Below are 18,806 nucleotides of genomic sequence, written 5' to 3' on the forward strand. Positions count from 1 at the left end.
CCTCTCAGTGAAAGCGATTGGCATATGCCCTGTCACGGCATAGCGGAATTCAGCTGTCGGTTCTCGGTCAGGCCGGAATAATATCCATTGATACTTTTGCGTCTGTCACTAACGCCCCGCCTGCTAGGAGTTTGAAGCACGTCACAGTCATTCAATCATTGAATCCTACTCAGAATACCATAGACAAGGTTAGACCTTCCGGATTCTCTTGAATGCCACCATGAGGTCCTGCCTATACCACGAAGACTCTGATCTCACGGAATGGCTGGCTCGTTTGTCAGGCGAGCACTCGGTTGTCAGGCGATCAACCATGCATCGTGTTATCAGGAATCCAAGAGATATTCACTAGAGCTTTGATTGCTTGTAGAACAAGAATGGTTGTCAGTCACCTTGTTCATGAGTGAGAATGATGATGAGTGTCACGGATCATCACATTCATCAAGTTGAAGAACAAGTGATATCTTGGACAAAGAACAAGCGGAATTGAATAGAAGAACATAGTAATTGCATTATACTCGAGGTACAGCAGAGCTCCACACCTTAATCTATGGTGTGTAGAAACTCCACCGTTGAAAATACATAAGAACAAGGTCTAGGCATGGCCGTGAGGCCAGCCTCCCAATGAGGGTCAATCATCAAAACATGATCAAAAGATTTTAAAATACAATAGTAAAAGGTCCTACTTATAGAAAACTAGTAGCCTAGGGTTACAGAGATGAGTAAATGACATAAAAATCCACTTCCGGGCCCACTTGGTGGTGCTTGGGCTGAGCAATGAAGCATTTTCGTGTAGACTCTTCTTGGAGTTAAACGCCAGCTTTTATGCCAGTTTGGGCGTTTAACTCCCCAATTAGGTGCCAGTTCCGGCGTTTAACGCTGGAATTTCTTGAGGTGACTTTGAACGCCGGTTTGGGCCATCAAATCTTGGGCAAAGTATGGACTATCATAATATTGCTGGAAAGCCCAGGATGTCTACTTTCCAACGCCGTTGAGAGCGCGCCAATTGGGCTTCTGTAGCTCCAGAAATCCACTTCGAGTGCAGAGAGGTCAGAATCCAATAGCATCTGCAGTCCTTTTTAGTCTCTGGATCAGATTTTGCTCAGATCCCTCAATTTCAGCCAGAAAATACTGAAATCACAGAAAAACACAAAACTCATAGTAAAGTCCAGAAAAGTGAATTTTAACTAAAAACTATAAAAATATACTAAAAACTAACTAAAGATACTAAAAACATACTAAAAACAATGCCAAAAAGCGTACAAATTATCCGCTCATCACAACACCAAACTTAAATTGTTGCTTGTCCCCAAGCAACTGAAAATCAAATAAGATAAAAAGAAGAGAATATGCAATGAACTCCAAAAACATCTATGAAGATCAGTATTAATTAGATGAGCGGGGCTTTTAGCTTTTTGCCTCTGAATAGTTTTGGCATCTCACTTTATCCTTTGGAATTCAGAATGATTGGCTTCTTTAGGAACTCAGAATCCAGATAGTGTTATTGATTCTCCTAGTTAAGTATGATGATTCTTGAACACAGCTACTTATTGAGTCTTGGCCGTGGCCCAAAGCACTCTGTCTTCCAGTATTACCACCGGATACATACATGCCACAGACACATAATTGGGTGAACCTTTTCAGATTGTGACTCAGCTTTGCTAAAGTCCCCAATTAGAGGTATCCAGGGTTCTTAAGCACACTCTTATTGCCTTGGATCACAACTTTATTCTTTCTTTTTTCTTTCTTTTTTCTCTCTTTTTTTTTCATTTTTTTTTTCGCTTTTTTTTTGTGTTCACTGCTTTTTCTTGCTTCAAGAATCATTTTTATGATTTTTCAGATCCTCAGTAACATGTCTCCTTTTTCATCATTCTTTCAAGAGCCAACATTCATGAACACAAATTCAAAAGACATATGCACTGTTTAAGCATACATTCGAGACAAAAGTAATGCCACCACATCAAATAATTAAACTATTATAAAATTCAAAATTCATGCAATTCTTTCCTTTTTTCTCAATTAAGCACGTTTAAGAAAGGTGATGGATTCATAGGACATTCATAACTTTAAGGCATAGACACTAAGACACTAATGATCACAAGACACAAACATGGACAAACATAAGCATTAATTTTCGAAAATAGAAAATAAAGAACAAGGAAATCAAGAACGGTCCACCTTAGTGATGGCGGCTCTTTCTTCCTCTTGAAGATCCTATGGAGTGCTTGAGCTCCTCAATGTCTCTTCCTTGTCTTTGTTGCTCCTCTCTCATGATTTTGATCTTCTCTAATTTCATGGAGGAGAATGGAGTGTTCTTGATGCTCCACCCTTAGTTGTCCCATGTTGGAACTTAGTTCTCCTAGGGAGGTTTTACTTGCTCCCAATAGTCTTGTGGAGGAAAGTGCATCCCTTGAGGCATCTCAGGGATCTCTTGATGAGGGGGTCTCTTGTGTGCTCCATCCTTTTCTTGGTGATGGGCTTGTCCTCATCAATGGGGGTATCTCCTTCTATGTCAACTCCAACTGAATACAGAGGTGACAAATGAGATGAGGAAAGGCTAGCCTTGCCAAGGTGAAGACTTGTCCGCCACTTTATAGAGTTCTTGGGCTATAACCTCATGAACTTCCACTTTTTCTCCAATCATGATGCTATGGATCATGATGGCCCGGTCTAGAGTAACTTCGGACCGGTTGCTAGTGGGAAGATTGAGCGTTGATGAACTCTAACCATCTCTAGCCACGGGCTTGAGGTCATGACTTCTCAATTGAACCGGCTTGCCTCTTGAATCTCTCTTCCATTGTGCGCCCTCTTCACATATAACTGTGAGGACTTGGTCCAACCTTTGATCAAAGTTGACCCTTCTAGTGTAAGATGTTCATCTCCTTGCATCATAGGCAAGTTGAATGCTAACCTTACATTTTCCGGACTAAAATCCAAGTATTTCCCCCCGAACCATAGTAAGATAATTCTTTGGATCCGGGTTCACACTTGATCATGGTTCTTGGTGATCCATGCATTAGCATAGAACTCTTGAACCATCAAGATTCTGACTTGTTGAATGGGGTTGGTAAGTACTTCCCAACCTCTTCTTCGGATCTCATGGCGGATCTCCGGATATTCACCCTTTTTGAGTGAAAAGGGGACCTCGGGGATCACCTTCTTCAAGGCCACAACTTCATAGAAGTGGTCTTGATGCACCCTTGAGATGAATCTATCCATCTCCATGACTCGGAGGTGGAAGCTTTTGCCTTCCCTTTCCTCTTTCTAGAGGTTTCTCCGGCCTTGGATGCCATAATGGTTATGGAAAAACGAAAAAGCAACGCTTTTACCACACCAAACTTAAAAGGTTTGCTCGTCCTCGAGCAAAGAAGAAAAGAAAGAGTAGAAGAAGAAGAAATGAGGAGAGGGAGATGGTGGTGTGTTCGGCCAAAGAGGGGGAGAAGTAGTGTTTAGGTTGTGTGAAAATGAAAGAGTGAAGAAGGGTATTTATAGGAGAGAGGGGAGAAGGTAGTTCGGCCATTATGGGGGGTTTGGGAGGGAAAGTGGTTTGAATTTGAAGGGTGAGATTGGTGGGGTTTTATGAAGGATGGATGTGAGTGGTGAAGAGAAAGATGGGATTGATAGGTGAAGGGTTTTGGGGAAGAGGTATTGAGGTAATTGATGAATGGGGGAAGAAGAGAGGGTGGTGGTGGGGTAGGTGGGGGTCCTGGGGTCCACAGATCCTGTGGTGTCAAGGAAAAGTCATCCTGCACCAAATGTTGCTCAAAATCACGTTTGAGCCATTTCTGGCGTTAAACGCCGGGCTGGTGCCCATTCCTGGCGTTAACGCCAGGTTCTTGCCCTTTTTTGGCGTTTAACGCAGTCTGGTGCCCCTTTCTGGCGTTAAACGCCCAGAATGGTGCCAGACTGGGCGTTAAACGCCCAACTGCTAGGCTTACTGGCGTTTGAACGCTAGCAACATCTTCCCTCAGGGTGTGCTGTTTTTCTTCCTGTTTTTCATTTTGTTTTTGCTTTTTTCATTGATTTTGTGACTTCTTGTGATCATCAACTACAAAAAACAAAAATAACAAAAGAAAATATATAAAATATAATCATTGGGTTGCCTCCCAACAAGCGCTTCTTTAATGTCAGTAGCTTGACAGATGGCTCTCATGGAGCCTCACAGATACTCAGAGTCATGTGGGAACCTCCCAACACCAAACTTAGAGTTGAATGGGGGTTCAACACCAAACTTAGAGTTTGGTTGTGGCCTCCCAACACCAAACTTAGAGTTTGACTGTGGGGGCTCTGTTTGGCTCTGTTTTGAGAGAAGCTCTTCATGCTTCTTCTCCATGATGACAGAGGGATATCCTTGAGCTTTAAAACCAAGGATTCTTCATTCACTTGAATGATCAACTCTCCTCTATCAACATCAATCACAGCCTTTGTTGGCTAGGAAGGGTCTGCCAAGGATGATGGATTCATCCATGCACTTCCCTGTCTCTAGACTATGAAATCATTAGGGATGTAATGGTCTTCAACTTTTACCAAAACATTCTCTACAAGTCCATGAGCTTGTTTCTTGAGTTGTCTGCCATCTCCAATGAGATTCTTGCAGCTTGTACCTCAAAGATCCCTAGCTTCTCCATTACAGAGAGAGGCATGAGGTTCACACTTGACCCTAAGTCACACAGGGCCTTCTTGAAGGTCATGGTGCCTATGGTACAAGGTATGGAAAACTTCCCAGGATCTTGTCTCTTTTGAGGTAATTTCTGCCTAGACAAGTCATCCAGTTCTTTGGTGAGCAAGGGAGGTTCATCTTCCCAAGTCTCATTTCCAAATAACTTGTCATTTAGCTTCATGATTGCTCCAAGGTATTTAGCAACTTGCTCTTCAGTGACATACTCATCCTCTTCAGAGGAAGAATACTCATCAGAGCTCATGAAAGGCAGAAGTAAGTCCAATGGAATCTCTATGGTCTCATTTTGAGCCTCAGATTCCCATGGTTCTTCATTGGGGAACTCAGAGGAGGTTGGTGCACGCCCATTGAGGTCTTCCTCAGTGGCGTCCATCTCCTCTCTTTCCTCTCCACATTCGGCCATGGTTATGGCTTTGCACTCTCCTTTTGGATTTTCTTCTGTATTACTTGGGAGAGTATTAGGAGGGAGTTCAGTAACTTTCTTGCTCAGCTGACCCACTTGTCCTTCCAAATTTCTGATGGAGGACCTTGTTTCATTCATGAAACTTTGAGTGGTTTTGATTAGATCAGAGACCATGGTTGCTAAGTCAGAGGTGTTCTGCTTAGAACTCTCTGTCTGTTGCTGAGAAGATGATGGAAAAGGCTTGTTATTGCCAAGCCTGTTTCTTCCACCATTATTATTGAAACCTTGTTGAGGTCTCTCTTGATTCTTCCATGAGAAATTTGGTGATTTCTCCATGAAGAATTATAGGTGTTTCCATAGGGTTCTCCTAGGTAATTCACCTCTTCCATTGAAGGTTCTCAGGATCATATGCTTCTTCTTCAGATGAAGCATCTTTAGTACTGCTTGGTGCATTTGCATTCCAGACAGACTTTGAGAAATCAAATTGACTTGTTGAGTCAATATCTTGTTCTGAGCCAATATGGCATTCAGAGTATCAATCTCAAGAACTCCTTTCTTTTGACTAGTCCCATTGTTCACAGGATTCCTTTCAGAAGTGTACATGAATTGGTTATTTGCAACCATTTCAATTAGCTCTTGAGCTTCTGTAGGCGTCTTCTTCAGATGAAGAGATCCTCCAGCAGAGCTATCCAAAGACATCTTGGATAGTTCAGAGAGACCATCATAGAAGATACCTATGATGCTCCATTCAGAAAGCATGTCTGAGGGACATTTTCTGATTAATTGTTTGTATCTTTCCCAAGCTTCATAGAGGGATTCTCCATCTTTCTGTCTGAAGGTTTGGACTTCCACTCTAAGCTTACTCCATTTTTGAGGTGGAAAGAACTTTGCCAAGAAGGCATTGACTAGCTTTTCCCAAGAGTCCAGGCTATCTTTAGGTTGTGAGTCCAACCATATTCTAGCTCTGTCTCTTACAGCAAAAGGGAATAGCATCAGTCTGTAGACCTCAGGGTCAACCCCATTAGTCTTGACTGTGTCACAGATTTGCAAACTCAGCTAAAAACTGATGAGATCTTCCATTGGAAGTCCATGGAACTTGCAATTCTGTTGCATTAGAGAAACTAATTGAGGCTTAAGCTCAAAGTTGTTTGCTCCAATGGCAGGGATAGAGATGCTTCTCCCATAGAAGTCGGGAGTAGGTGCAGTAAAGTCACCCAGCACCTTCCTTGCATTGTTGGCATTGTTGTTGTTTTCGGCTGCCATGTGTTCTTCTTCTTTGAAGAATTCGGTCAGGTCCTCTAAAGAGAGTTGTGCCTTGGCTTCTCTTAGCTTTCGCTTCAAGGTTCTCTCAGGTTCAGGGTCAGCTTCAACAAGAATACCTTTGTCTCTGCTCCTGCTCATATGAAAGAGAAGAGAAAAAGAAAATGTGGAATCCTCTATGTCACAGTATAGAGATTCCTTAAAGTGTCAGAGGAAAAGAAAAGTAGAAGAAGGAAGTAGAAGAATTCGAACTTGATTAGATAGAGTTCGAATTGTGCATTAAGAGGAGTAGTACTCCATAATAGAAGGATGTGGGAGGAGGGAAGAGGATTTTCGAAAATTCAATTAAAAAGATTTTGAAAACATTTTGAAAAACACTTAATTGATTTTCGAAAATAAAAGTAAGAAAGAAATCAAGTGATTTTTGAAAAAGGAATTGAAATTAGAAGTTAAAAAGATTTGATTGAAAACTATTTTGAAAAAGATGAGGTTAAGAAGATATGATTAGTTTTAAAGAGATGTGATTGAGACGAAATGATTTGAAAACAATTTTAAAAGATATGTTTTGAAAATTAGTGACTTGCCTAACAAGAAAAGATATGATTCAAACATTAAACCTTTCTCAACAGAAAAGGCAACAAATTTGAGATGTTCAATCAAATCATTAATTGTTAGTAAGTATCTTTGAAAAAAAAGGAAAGAAATTGATTTTTGAAAACATTTGATTGAAAAGATTTGATTTGAAAAAGATTTGATTTTGAAAAACTTTGAAAACTTGAAAAAAATTGATTTTGAAAACAAAATCTTTCCCCTTTGCCATCCTGGCGTTAAACGCCCAGAATGGTATACATTCTGGCGTTTAACGCCCAAAATGCACCCTTTTTGGGCGTTAAACGCCCAACCATGTACCCTGGATGGCGTTTAAATGCCAGTCTGTCCTTCTTCACTGGGCGTTTTGAACGCCCAGCTTTTTCTGCATAATTCCTCTGCAGTATGTTCTGAATCTTCAATTCTTTGTATTATTGACTTGAAAAGACACAAATTAAAAATATTTTTGGATTTTTTTAATAGTCAAAATGCAACAAGAATCAAATAACAATGCATGCAAGACACCAAACTTAGCAGTTTGTATACTACTGACACTATATGAGACGCATAAACACTCAAGCCAAAAGAATTCAAAGATCAGAGTAAGAAATCATCAAGAATTACTTGAAGATCCTTAAGACACATGAATGAATGCATGCAATTGACACCAAACTTAAGATGAGACACTAGACTTTAAGCAAGAAACATCAAATATTTTTGGTTTTTATGATTTTGTGATTTTTTTTGTGTTTTTTCGAAAATTAAGTGGAAAAAGATATCAAAATTCTTAATGAGAATTCCAGGAATCAGTGCAATGCTAGTCTAAGACTCCGGTCCAGGAATTAGACATGGCTTCACAGCCAGCCAAGCTTTCAAAGAAAGCTTCGGTCCAAAACACTAGACATGGCCAACGGCCAGCCGAGCCTTAGCAGATCACTGCTCCAAAAGCAAGATTGATAAAAATCATCAAGCTCTTGTGATGATAAGTTGAAACCTCGGTCCAATGAAATTAGACATGGCTTCTCAGCCAGCCAGATTTCAACAAATCATCATGAAACTCTAGGATTCACCTTCAAGAATTTCGAAAAAAAAATACCTAATCTAAGCAACAAGATGAACCGTCAGTTGTCCATACACGAACAATCCCCGGCAACGGCGCCAAAAACTTGGTGCACGAAATTGTGATCACTACGTTGTCCATATTCAAATAATCCCCGGTAATGGCTCCAAAGACTTGGTGCTCAATACCATGGCATAAACACAACTTCGCACAACTAACCAGCAAGTGCACTGGGTCGTCCAAGTAATACCTTACGTGAGTAAGGGTCGATCCCACGGAGATTGTTGCTATGAAGCAAGCTATGGTCATCTTGTAAATCTTAGTCAGGCAGACTCAAATGTATGATGGTGATGAACGAAAATAACATAAAAGGTAAAGATAGAGATACTTATGTAATTCATTGGTAGGAACTTCAGATAAGCGTATGAAGATGCCTTCCCTTCCGTCTCTCTGCTTTCCTACTGTCTTCATCCAATCCTTCTTACTCCTTTCCATGGTAAGCTCGTGTAGGGTTTCACCATTGTCAGTGGCTACCTCCCATCCTCTCAGTGAAAGCGATTGGCATATGCCCTGTCACGGCATAGCGGAATTCAGCTGTCGGTTCTCGGTCAGGCCGGAATAATATCCATTGATACTTTTGCGTCTGTCACTAACGCCCCGCCTGCTAGGAGTTTGAAGCACGTCACAGTCATTCAATCATTGAATCCTACTCAGAATACCACAAACAAGGTTAGACCTTCTGGATTCTCTTGAATGCCGCCATCAGGTCCTGCCTATACCACGAAGACTCTGATCTCACGGAATGGCTGGCTCGTTTGTCAGGCGAGCACTCGGTTGTCAGGCGATCAACCATGCATCGTGTTATCAGGAATCCAAGAGATATTCACTAGAGCTTTGATTGCTTGTAGAACAAGAATGGTTGTCAGTCACCTTGTTCATGAGTGAGAATGATGATGAGTGTCACGGATCATCACATTCATCAAGTTGAAGAACAAGTGATATCTTGGACAAAGAACAAGCGGAATTGAATAGAAGAACAATAGTAATTGCATTAATACTCGAGGTACAGCTGAGCTCCACACCTTAATCTATGGTGTGTAGAAACTCCACCGTTGAAAATACATAAGAACAAGGTCTAGGCATGGCCGTGAGGCCAGCCTCCCAATGAGGGTTCAATCATCAAAACATGATCAAAAGATTTTAAAATACAATAGTAAAAGGTCCTACTTATAGAAAACTAGTAGCCTAGGGTGTACAGAGATGAGTAAATGACATAAAAATCCACTTCCGGGCCCACTTGGTGTGTGCTTGGGCTGAGCAATGAAGCATTTTCGTGTAGAGACTCTTCTTGGAGTTAAACGCCAGCTTTTATGCCAGTTTGGGCGTTTAACTCCCAATTAGGTGCCAGTTCCGGCGTTTAACGCTGGAATTTCTTGAGGTGACTTTGAACGCCGGTTTGGGCCATCAAATCTTGGGCAAAGTATGGACTATCATATATTGCTGGAAAGCCCAGGATGTCTACTTTCCAACGCCGTTGAGAGCGCGCCAATTGGGCTTCTGTAACTCCAGAAAATCCACTTCGAGTGTAGGGAGGTCAGAATCCAACAGCATCTGCAGTCCTTTTTAGTCTCTGGATCAGATTTTTGCTCAGATCCCTCAATTTCAGCCAGAAAATACCTGAAATCACAGAAAAACACACAAACTCATAGTAAAGTCCAGAAAAGTGAATTTTAACTAAAAACTAATAAAAATATACTAAAAACTAACTAAAAGATACTAAAAACATACTAAAAACAATGCCAAAAAGCGTACAAATTATCCGCTCATCACCTTCCATGAGAAATTTGGATGATTTCTCCATGATGAGTTATAGGTGTTTCCATGAGGTTCACCCATGTAATTAACCTCTGCCATGGCAGGGTTCTCAGGATCATAAGCTTCTTCAGAAGCTGCCTCTTTATTACTGTTGGATGCATGTTGCCATCCATTCAGATTTTGAGAGATCATGTTGACCTGTTGAGTCAACACTTTGTTCTCAGCCAATATGGCATTCAGGGCATCAATTTCAAGAACTCCTTTCTTCTGAGGTATCCCATTATTCACGGAATTCCTCTCAGAGGTGTACATGAATTGGTTGTTTGCAATCATGTCAATGAGTTCTTGAGCCTCTTCAGGCGTTTTCTTTAGGTGAATAGATCCACCTGCAGAATGGTCCAATGACATTTTCGAAAATTCAGATAGACCATAATAGAATATATCTAATATGGTCCATTCTGAAAATATGCCAGATGGACATCTTTTGGTCAGCTGCTTGTATCTTTCCCAAGCTTCATAGAGGGATTCACCATCTTTTTGTTTGAAGGTTTGAACATCCACTCTCAGCTTGCTCAGCTTTTGAGGAGGAAAGAATTTATCCAAGAAGGCTGTGACCAGCTTATCCCAGGAGTCTAGGCTATCCTTAGGTTGTGAATCCAACCATATTCTAGCTCTGTCTCTTACAGCAAAAGGGAAAAGCATGAGTCTGTATACTTCAGGATCAACTCCATTCGTCTTTACAGTCTCACAGATCTGCAAGAACTCAGTTAAAAACTGATAAGGATCTTCAGATGGAAGTCCATAGAACTTGCAGTTTTGTTGCATTAAGGCAACTAGCTGAGGTTTCAGCTCAAAGTTGTTGGCTCCAATGGCAGGAATGGAGATGCTTCTTCCATCAAATTTGGACGTTGGCTTTGTGAAGTCACCAAGCATTCACCTTGCATTATTATTATTTTCGGCTGCCATCTCCTTCTCTTGTTCGAAAATTTCTGAAAGGTTATTTTTGGATTGTTGTAATTTAGTTTCTCTTAGTTTCCTTTTCAGAGTCCTTTCAGGTTCAGGATCAATTTCAAAAAGAGTGCCCTTTTCCTTGTTCCTGCTCATATGAAAGAGAAGAGAACAAGAAAAGAAAGAGGAATCATCTATGTCACAGTATAGAGATTCTTTTAAGTTAGTAGAAGAAGAAAGGGAAGAAGAGTGAAGAAGAATGGGTTCGGATATTTAGATGAAGAGAGGAGAAGAGAAGTGTTAGTAAATAATTAAATAGAATAAGAAAAGAGAGGTAGAATTTCGAAAATAATTTTGAAAAAGAGGTTAGTATTTTCGAAAATTAGAGATAAGATAAGATTAAAAAAAAATAAAACAATTAATTAATTAAAAAGAATTTTTGAAAAAGGATGAGATATTTTCGAAAATTAGAGAGGGAAAAGTAGTTAGGTGGTTTTGAAAAAGATAAGAAACAAACAAAAAGTTAGTTAGTTAGTTGAAAAAGATATTAAAATCAAAATTTAAAAGAATAAAAAGATAAGAAGTTAGATAAGATATTTTAAAATCAAATTTTGAAAAAGTTATGATAAAAGATAAAAAGATTTAATTCAAAAATTTGAAATTACTTACTTCACTAACAAGAAACTACAAGATAAGATTCTAGAACTTAAAGATTGAACCTTTCTTAACAAGAAAGTAACAAACTTCAAATTTTTGAATCAATCACATAAATTGTTAGCTAATTTTCGAAAATTAGATATAAAGATAAGAAAAAGATTTTGAAAATATTTGAAAAAGATTTTTGAAATTTTCGAAAAAGAGGAAAAATTGGAAAAGATTTGATTTTTGAAAAAGATTTTGAAAAGATAAGATTTTTAAAATTGAAATTTTGACTTGACTTGTAAGAAACAACTAATTTTAAAAATTTTTGACCAAGTCAACCCAAAATTTCAAAAATTTGGAGAGAAAAAAGGAAAAGATATTTTTTTATTTTTGAATTTTTAAGGATGAGAGAGAAAAACAAAAATATGACCCAAAACATAAAAATTTTGGATCAAAACACAAGATGCATGCAAGAACACTATGAATGTCAAGATGAACACCAAGAACACTTTGAAGATCATGATGAACATCAAGAACATAATTTTGAAAAAATTTTTGATGCAAAGAAAACATGCAAGACACCAAACTTAGAAATCTTTAATGCATGGACTCTAACAAACAAAAAATGCACATGAAAAACAACAAACAACACAAAACAAGAAATCATCAAGATCAAACAAGAGGACTTGTCAAGAACAACTTGAAGATCATGAAGAACACCATGAATGCATGAATTTTCGAAAAATACAAGAAAAATTTTTAAAGCATGCAATTGACACCAAACTTAAAACATGACATAAGACTCAAACAAGAAACACAAAATATTTTTGATTTTATGATTTTATGATTTTTTTGGATTTTTATTAATTTTTTTCGAAAATATTTTTGGAAAAACGAAAAAGAAAAATTTTGAAAAAGTTTTTGAAAAGAAAATTACCTAATCTGAGCAACAAGATGAACCGTCAGTTGTCCATACTCGAACAATCCCTGGCAACGGCGCCAAAAACTTGGTGGACGAAATTGTGATCAACAATAATGGCTCTTTGGCATGTGCACAAAAACATTAACTCAGCACTTTCTTTCCACAATCTCGTTCAACTAACCAGCAAGTGTACTGGGTCGTCCAAGTAATAAACCTTACGTGAGTAAGGGTCGATCCCACAGAGATTATTGGTATGAAGCAAGCTATGGTCACCTTGTATTTGTCAGTTAGGCAGATTAAATGGTTATGGATTTCAAAAATTAATAATAAATAGAAAATAAAAAGGGATAGAAATACTTATGTAAATCAATAGTGGGGATTTCAGATAGGTGTATGGGGATGCTAGAATCCTTTCGAATCTCTACGTTCATATTACTCTCATCCAATCCTTCTTACTCCTTTCCATGGCAAGCTGTATGTAGGGCATCACCATCATCAATGGCTACTTTTCATCCTCTCGGGAAAATGGTCCTATGCGCTGTCACTGCACGGCTAACCGTCTGGAGGCATCACCCTTGACAATGGCTACATCCCATCCTTTCAGTGAAAATGGTCCAAATGCTCTGTCACAGCACGGCTAATCAGCTGTTGGTTCTCGATCATGTTGGAATAGGATCCATTGATCCTTTTGCGTTTGTCATCACGCCCAGCAATCGCGAGTTTAAAGCCCGTCACAGTCATTCAATACCGGAATCCTACTCGGAATACCACATACAAGGTTAGACTTTCCGAATTCCCGGGATCCTACTCGGAATACCACAGACAATGTTAGACTTTTCGGATCCCCATGAATGCCGCCATCTATCTAGCTTATACCACGAAGATTCTGTTGGGGAATCTAAGAGATATGTGCCCAGCCTAGAGTAGAACGGAAGTGGTTGTCAGTCACACGCGTTCATAGGTGAGAATGAAGATGAGTGTCACGGATCATCACATTCATCAAAGTGTTGTGCAACGTATATCTTGGAATAAGAATAAAAGAGAATTGAATGGAAAGTAATAGTAATTGTATTGAAACTTGAGGTACAGCAGAGCTCCACACCCTTAATCTCTGGTGTGCAGAAACTCTACCGTTGAAAATACATAAGTGAAAGGTTCAGGCATGGCCGAATGGCCAGCCCCCATGGTCTAAGGACTAGGTGTCCAGAGATATGGTCAAAGACGACTAATACAATAGTTAAATGTCCTATATATACTAGACTAGCTACTAGGGTTTACAGAAGTAAGTAATTGATGCATAAATCCACTTTCGGGGCCCACTTGGTGTATGTTTGGGCTGAGCTTAGTCTATCCACGAGCTGAGGCATTTATTGGAGTTGAACTCCGAGTTATAGCTTGTTTTGGGCGTTCAACTCCGGGTTTTGACGTGTTTTTGGCGTTTAACTCCAGACAGCAGCATGTACTTGGCATTGAGCGCCACTTTACGTCGTCAATTCTCGAATAAAGTATGGACTATTATATATTGCTGGAAAGCTCTGGATGTCTACTCCCCAACGCCATTGAGAGCACGCCATTTGGATTTCTGTAGCTCTAGAAAATCCATTTCGAGTGCAAGGAGGTCAGATTCCAACAGCATCAGCAGTCCTTTTGTCAGCCTTTTTCAGAGTTTTGCTCAAGTCCCTCAATTTCAGCCAGAAATTACCTGAAATCACAGAAAAACACACAAACTCATAGTAAAGTCCAGAAATGTGAATTTAACATAAAAACTAATGAAAACATCCCTAAAAGTAGCTTGAACTTACTAAAAACTACCTAAAAACAATGCCAAAAAGCATATAAATTATCCGCTCATCAGTGAACTAGATACCTGGATTCAGCAAATTTTACCTCAAAAGAGACAAGATCCTGGCAAGTTCTTAATACCTTGTACCATAGGCACCATGACCTTTGAAAAAGCTCTATGTGATCTGGGGTCAGGGATAAATCTTATGCCACTCTCTGTAATGGAGAAGCTGGGGATCATTGAGGTACAACCTGCCTTGTTCTCATTACGATTGGCAGACAAGTCATTAAGACAAGCTTATGGAGTAGTAGAGGACGTGTTAGTAAAGGTTGAAGGCCTTTACATCCCTGCTGATTTCATAATCTTAGACACTAGGAAGGAAGAGGATGAATGCATCATCCTTGGAAGACCTTTCCTAGCCACAGCAGGAGCTGTGATAGATGTCAACAGAGGTGAATTAGTCCTTCAATTGAATGGGGACTACCTTGTGTTTAAGGCACATGGCCATCCTTCTGTGACAAAAGAGAGTAAGCATGAAGAGCTTCTCTCAGTTCAGAGTCAAGAAGAGCCCCCACAGTCAAACTCTAAGTTTGGTGTTGGGAGGCCACAACCAAACTCTAAGTTTGGTGTTAAGACCCTATATCCAAAATCTAAGTTTGGTGTTGGGACTATACAACATTGACCTGATCACCTGTGAGGCACCATGAGAGCCCACTGTCAAGCTAATGACATTAAAAGAGCGCTCGTTGGGAGGCAACCCAATTTTATTTATCTAATTTTTATTTTATTTTATTTTATTGTTATTTTGTGTTCTATTAGGTACATGATCATGTGGAGTCACGAAAAAAATATAAAAATTAAAAACAGAATCAAAAATAGCAAAAGAAAAATCACACCCTGGAAGGAGGACAGACTGGTGTTCAACGCCAGTAAGAAGCATCTGGCTGGCGTTCAACGCCAGAACAGAGCATGAATCTGGCGCTAAACGCCAGAAACAAGCAACATTCTAGCGTTTGAACGCCAGGAATGTGCCTTGAGGAAAAGCTGGCGCTGAACGCCAGTAACAAGCATGGAATTGGCGTCCAACGCTAGAAACATGTTACAAATGGGCGTTGAACGCCCAGAATGTGCATCACCTCGGCGTTTAAATGCCAGAATGGTGTGCAAAGGCAATTTACATGCCTAATTGGTGCAGGGATGTATATCCTTGACACCTCAGGATCTGTAGACCCCACAGGATCCCCACCTAATATATTCCCACCTTACCTCCTAATCCTATAACACTCTTCCCCATGTCACACTTCCCAACAACTTCAATCTCTGAATCTCTCCTCCCAATAAACACTCTTTCCCAAAACCCTTCACCAATCACCTCAATCTCTCTTCCCAATTACCCTCTTCACCACTCACATCCATCCACTCTTCCCCATAAACCCCACCTACCTTCCATTTTCAAAAACACTTTCCCACCCAATCCCACCCTAAATGACCGAAACTTCACCCCCCTCCCTATATATACCATTCCATTCTACTTCATTTTCACACAACACAACCCCCTCTTCTATACCTTGGCCGAACCTACACTTCCCCTTCTCCTCCATATTCTCTTCTTATTCTTCTTCTCTTCCTTCTTCTCTTGCTCGAGGGTGAGCAATATTTTAAGTTTGGTGTGGTCAAAGCATAATCTTTTTGTTTTCCATTACCATCAATGGCACCTAAGGCCGGAGAATCCTCTAGAAAAGGAAAAGGGAAGACAAAAGCTTCGACTTCCGAGTCATGGGAGATGGAAAGATTCATCTCCAAAAGCCATCAAGACCACTTCTATGATGTTGTGGCAAAGAAGAAGGTGATCCCTGAGGTCCCTTTCAAGCTCAAGAAAAATAAGTATCCGGAAATCCGACATGAAATCCGAAGAAGAGGTTGGGAAGCCCTAACCAACCCCATGCAACAAGTCAGAATCTTAATGGTTTAAGAGTTCTATGTCAATGCATGGATCACTAGGAACCATGATCAAAGTATGAACCCGAGCCCAAAGAATTATCTCACAATAGTTCGGGGGAAATACTTAGATTTTAGTCCAGAAAATGTGAGGTTGGCGTTCCACTTGCCCATGATGCAAGGAGATGTACGCCCCTACACTAGAAGGGTCAACTTTAATCAAAGGTTGGACCAAGTCCTAATGGACATATGTGTGGAAGGAGCTCAATGGAAAAGAGACTCCAAAGGCAAACCAGTTCAACTAAGAAGACTGGACCTCAAGCCTGTAGCTAGAGGATGGTTGGAGTTCATTCAACGCTCCATCATTCCCACTAGCAACTGATCTGAAGTTACTGTGGATCGGGCCATCATGATTCATAGCATCATAATTGGAGAGGAAGTAGAAGTTCATGAAGTCATCTCCAATGAATTCTACAAAATAGCCGAAAAGTCCTCCAACATGGCAAGGCTAGCTTTTCCTCATCTTATTTGCCATCTATGTTACTCAGCTGGAGTTATCATAGAAGGAGACATCCTCATTGAAGAGGATAAGCCCATCAACAAGAAGAGGATGGAGCAAGAAAGAGAAACCCTCCACAGATCTCAAGAGATGCATGAGGAAGCTCATCATCAAGAAATCCCTGAGATGCCTTAAGGGATGCACTTTCCTCCCAACAATTATTGGGAACAACTCCACACTTCCCTAGAAGATTTGAGCTACAATATGGAACAATTAAGGGTGGAAAATCATGAGCACTCCATCATTCTCCATGAAATAAGAGAAGATCAAAGAGCAATGAGAGAGGAGCAACAAAGGCAAGGAAGGGACATAGAAGAGCTTAAGGACATTGTTGGTCCTTCAAGAAGAAGACGCCACTAAGGTGGATTCATTCCTTGTTCTTATTTCTTTCTGCTTTTCGGTTTTTATGTTGTGTTTATCTATGTTTTGTGTTTCTACTCCATGTTCATTAGTAGTTAGTAACTATGTCTTAAAGTTAAGAATAATTCCATTAATCCTTCACCCCTCTTAAATGAAAAATGTTTTAATTCAAAAGAACAAGAAGTACATGAATTTCGAATTTATCCTTGAATTTAATTTAATTATATTGATGTGGTGACAATACTTTTTGTTTTCTGAATGAATGCTTGAACAGTGCATATTTTTGATCTTGTTGTTTATGAATGTTAAAACTGTTGGCTCTTGAAAGAATGATGAACAAAGAGAAATGTTATTGATGATCTGAAAAATCATGAAATTGATTCTTGAAGCAAGAAAAAGCAGTGAAAAACAAAAGCTTGCGAAAAAAAATGGCGAAAAAAATAGAAAGAAAAATAAAAAGCAAGCAGAAAAAGCCAATAGCACTTAAAACCAAAAGGCAAGGGTAAAAAGGATCCAAGGCTTTGAGCATCAATGGATAGGAGGGCCCAAGGAAATAAAATCCAGGCCTAAGCAGCTAAATCAAGCTGTCCCTAACCATGTGCTTGTGTCATGAAGGTCCAAGTGAAAAGCTTGAGACTGAGTGGTTAAAGTCGTGATCCAAAGCAAAAGAGTGTGCTTAAGAGCTTTGGACACCTCTAACTGGGGACTCTAGCAAAGCTGAGTCACAATCTGAAAAGGTTCACCCAGTCATGTGTTTGTGGCATTTATGTATCCGGTGGTAATACTGGAAAACAAAATGCTTAGGGCCACGGCCAAGACTCATAAGTAGCTGTGTTCAAGAATCAACATGCTTAACTAGGAAAGTCAATAACACTATCCGAAATTCTAAGTTCCTAGAGAAGCCAATCATTCTAAACTTCAAAGGAAAAAGTGAGATGCCAAAACTATTCAGAAGCAAAAAGCTACAAGTCCCGCTCATCTAATTAGAATTAATATTCATTGATATTTTAGAATTTATAGTATATTCTCTTCTTTTTATCCTAATTGATTTTCAGTTGCTTGGGGACAAGCAACAATTTAAGTTTGGTGTTGTGATGAGCGGATAATTTATACGCTTTTTGGCATTGTTTTTAGGTAGTTTTTAGTAAGTTCAAGCTACTTTTAGGGATGTTTTCATTATTTTTTATGTTAAATTCACATTTCTGGACTTCACTATGAGTTTGTGTGTTTTTCTGTAATTTCAGGTAATTTCTGGCTGAAATTGAGGGACTTGAGCAAAACTCTGAAAAAGGCTGACAAAAGGACTGCTGATGCTGTTGGAATCTGACCTCCCTGCACTTAAAATGCATTTTCTGAAGCTACAGAACTTCAAATGGTGCGCTCTCAACGGCGTTAGAAAGTAGACATCCAGAGCTTTCCAGCAATATATAATAGTCCATACTTTAGTCGGGAATTCACGACGTAAAGTGGCGCTCAACGCCAAGTACATGCTGCTGTCTGGAGTCAAACGCCAGAAACACCTCACAACCCGGAGTTGAACGCCAGAAACACGCTATAACTCGGCGTTCAACTCCAATAAAAGCCTCAGCTCGTGGATAGATCAAGCTCAGCCCAAACATACACCAAGTGGGCCCCGGAAGTGGATTTATGCATCAATTACTTACTTCTGTAAACCCTAGTAGCTAGTCTAGTATATATAGGACATTTAACTATTGTATTAGATGTCTTTAGACCACGTTTCATCTTTGGTCTCAGTTTTGTTTAATTCTTCATCTTAGGAGGCCATTGATAACGTTTTGGGGGGCTGGCCATTCGGCCATGTCTGAACCTTTCACTTATGTATTTTCAACGGT

General features: G+C 39.7%; 2 non-coding genes across 2 annotated transcripts; both read left to right on the forward strand.

Annotated features, from left to right (window-relative positions):
• The first annotated feature begins 5,831 nt into the window (after nt 1-5,831).
• Nucleotides 5,832-5,939, forward strand: LOC130983717 (small nucleolar RNA R71). The gene has a single exon (XR_009087695.1). It is a non-coding gene; the product is annotated as a small nucleolar RNA R71 (small nucleolar RNA).
• A 4,328-nt stretch (nt 5,940-10,267) lies between these two features.
• On the forward strand, nt 10,268-10,371 carry LOC130983459 (small nucleolar RNA R71). Its single transcript, XR_009087448.1, has one exon. It is a non-coding gene; the product is annotated as a small nucleolar RNA R71 (small nucleolar RNA).
• Nucleotides 10,372-18,806: the final 8,435 nt, after the last annotated feature.

This window comes from Arachis stenosperma, chromosome 5, assembly GCF_014773155.1.
Source record: "Arachis stenosperma cultivar V10309 chromosome 5, arast.V10309.gnm1.PFL2, whole genome shotgun sequence".
Classification (NCBI taxonomy): domain Eukaryota; kingdom Viridiplantae; phylum Streptophyta; class Magnoliopsida; order Fabales; family Fabaceae; genus Arachis; species Arachis stenosperma.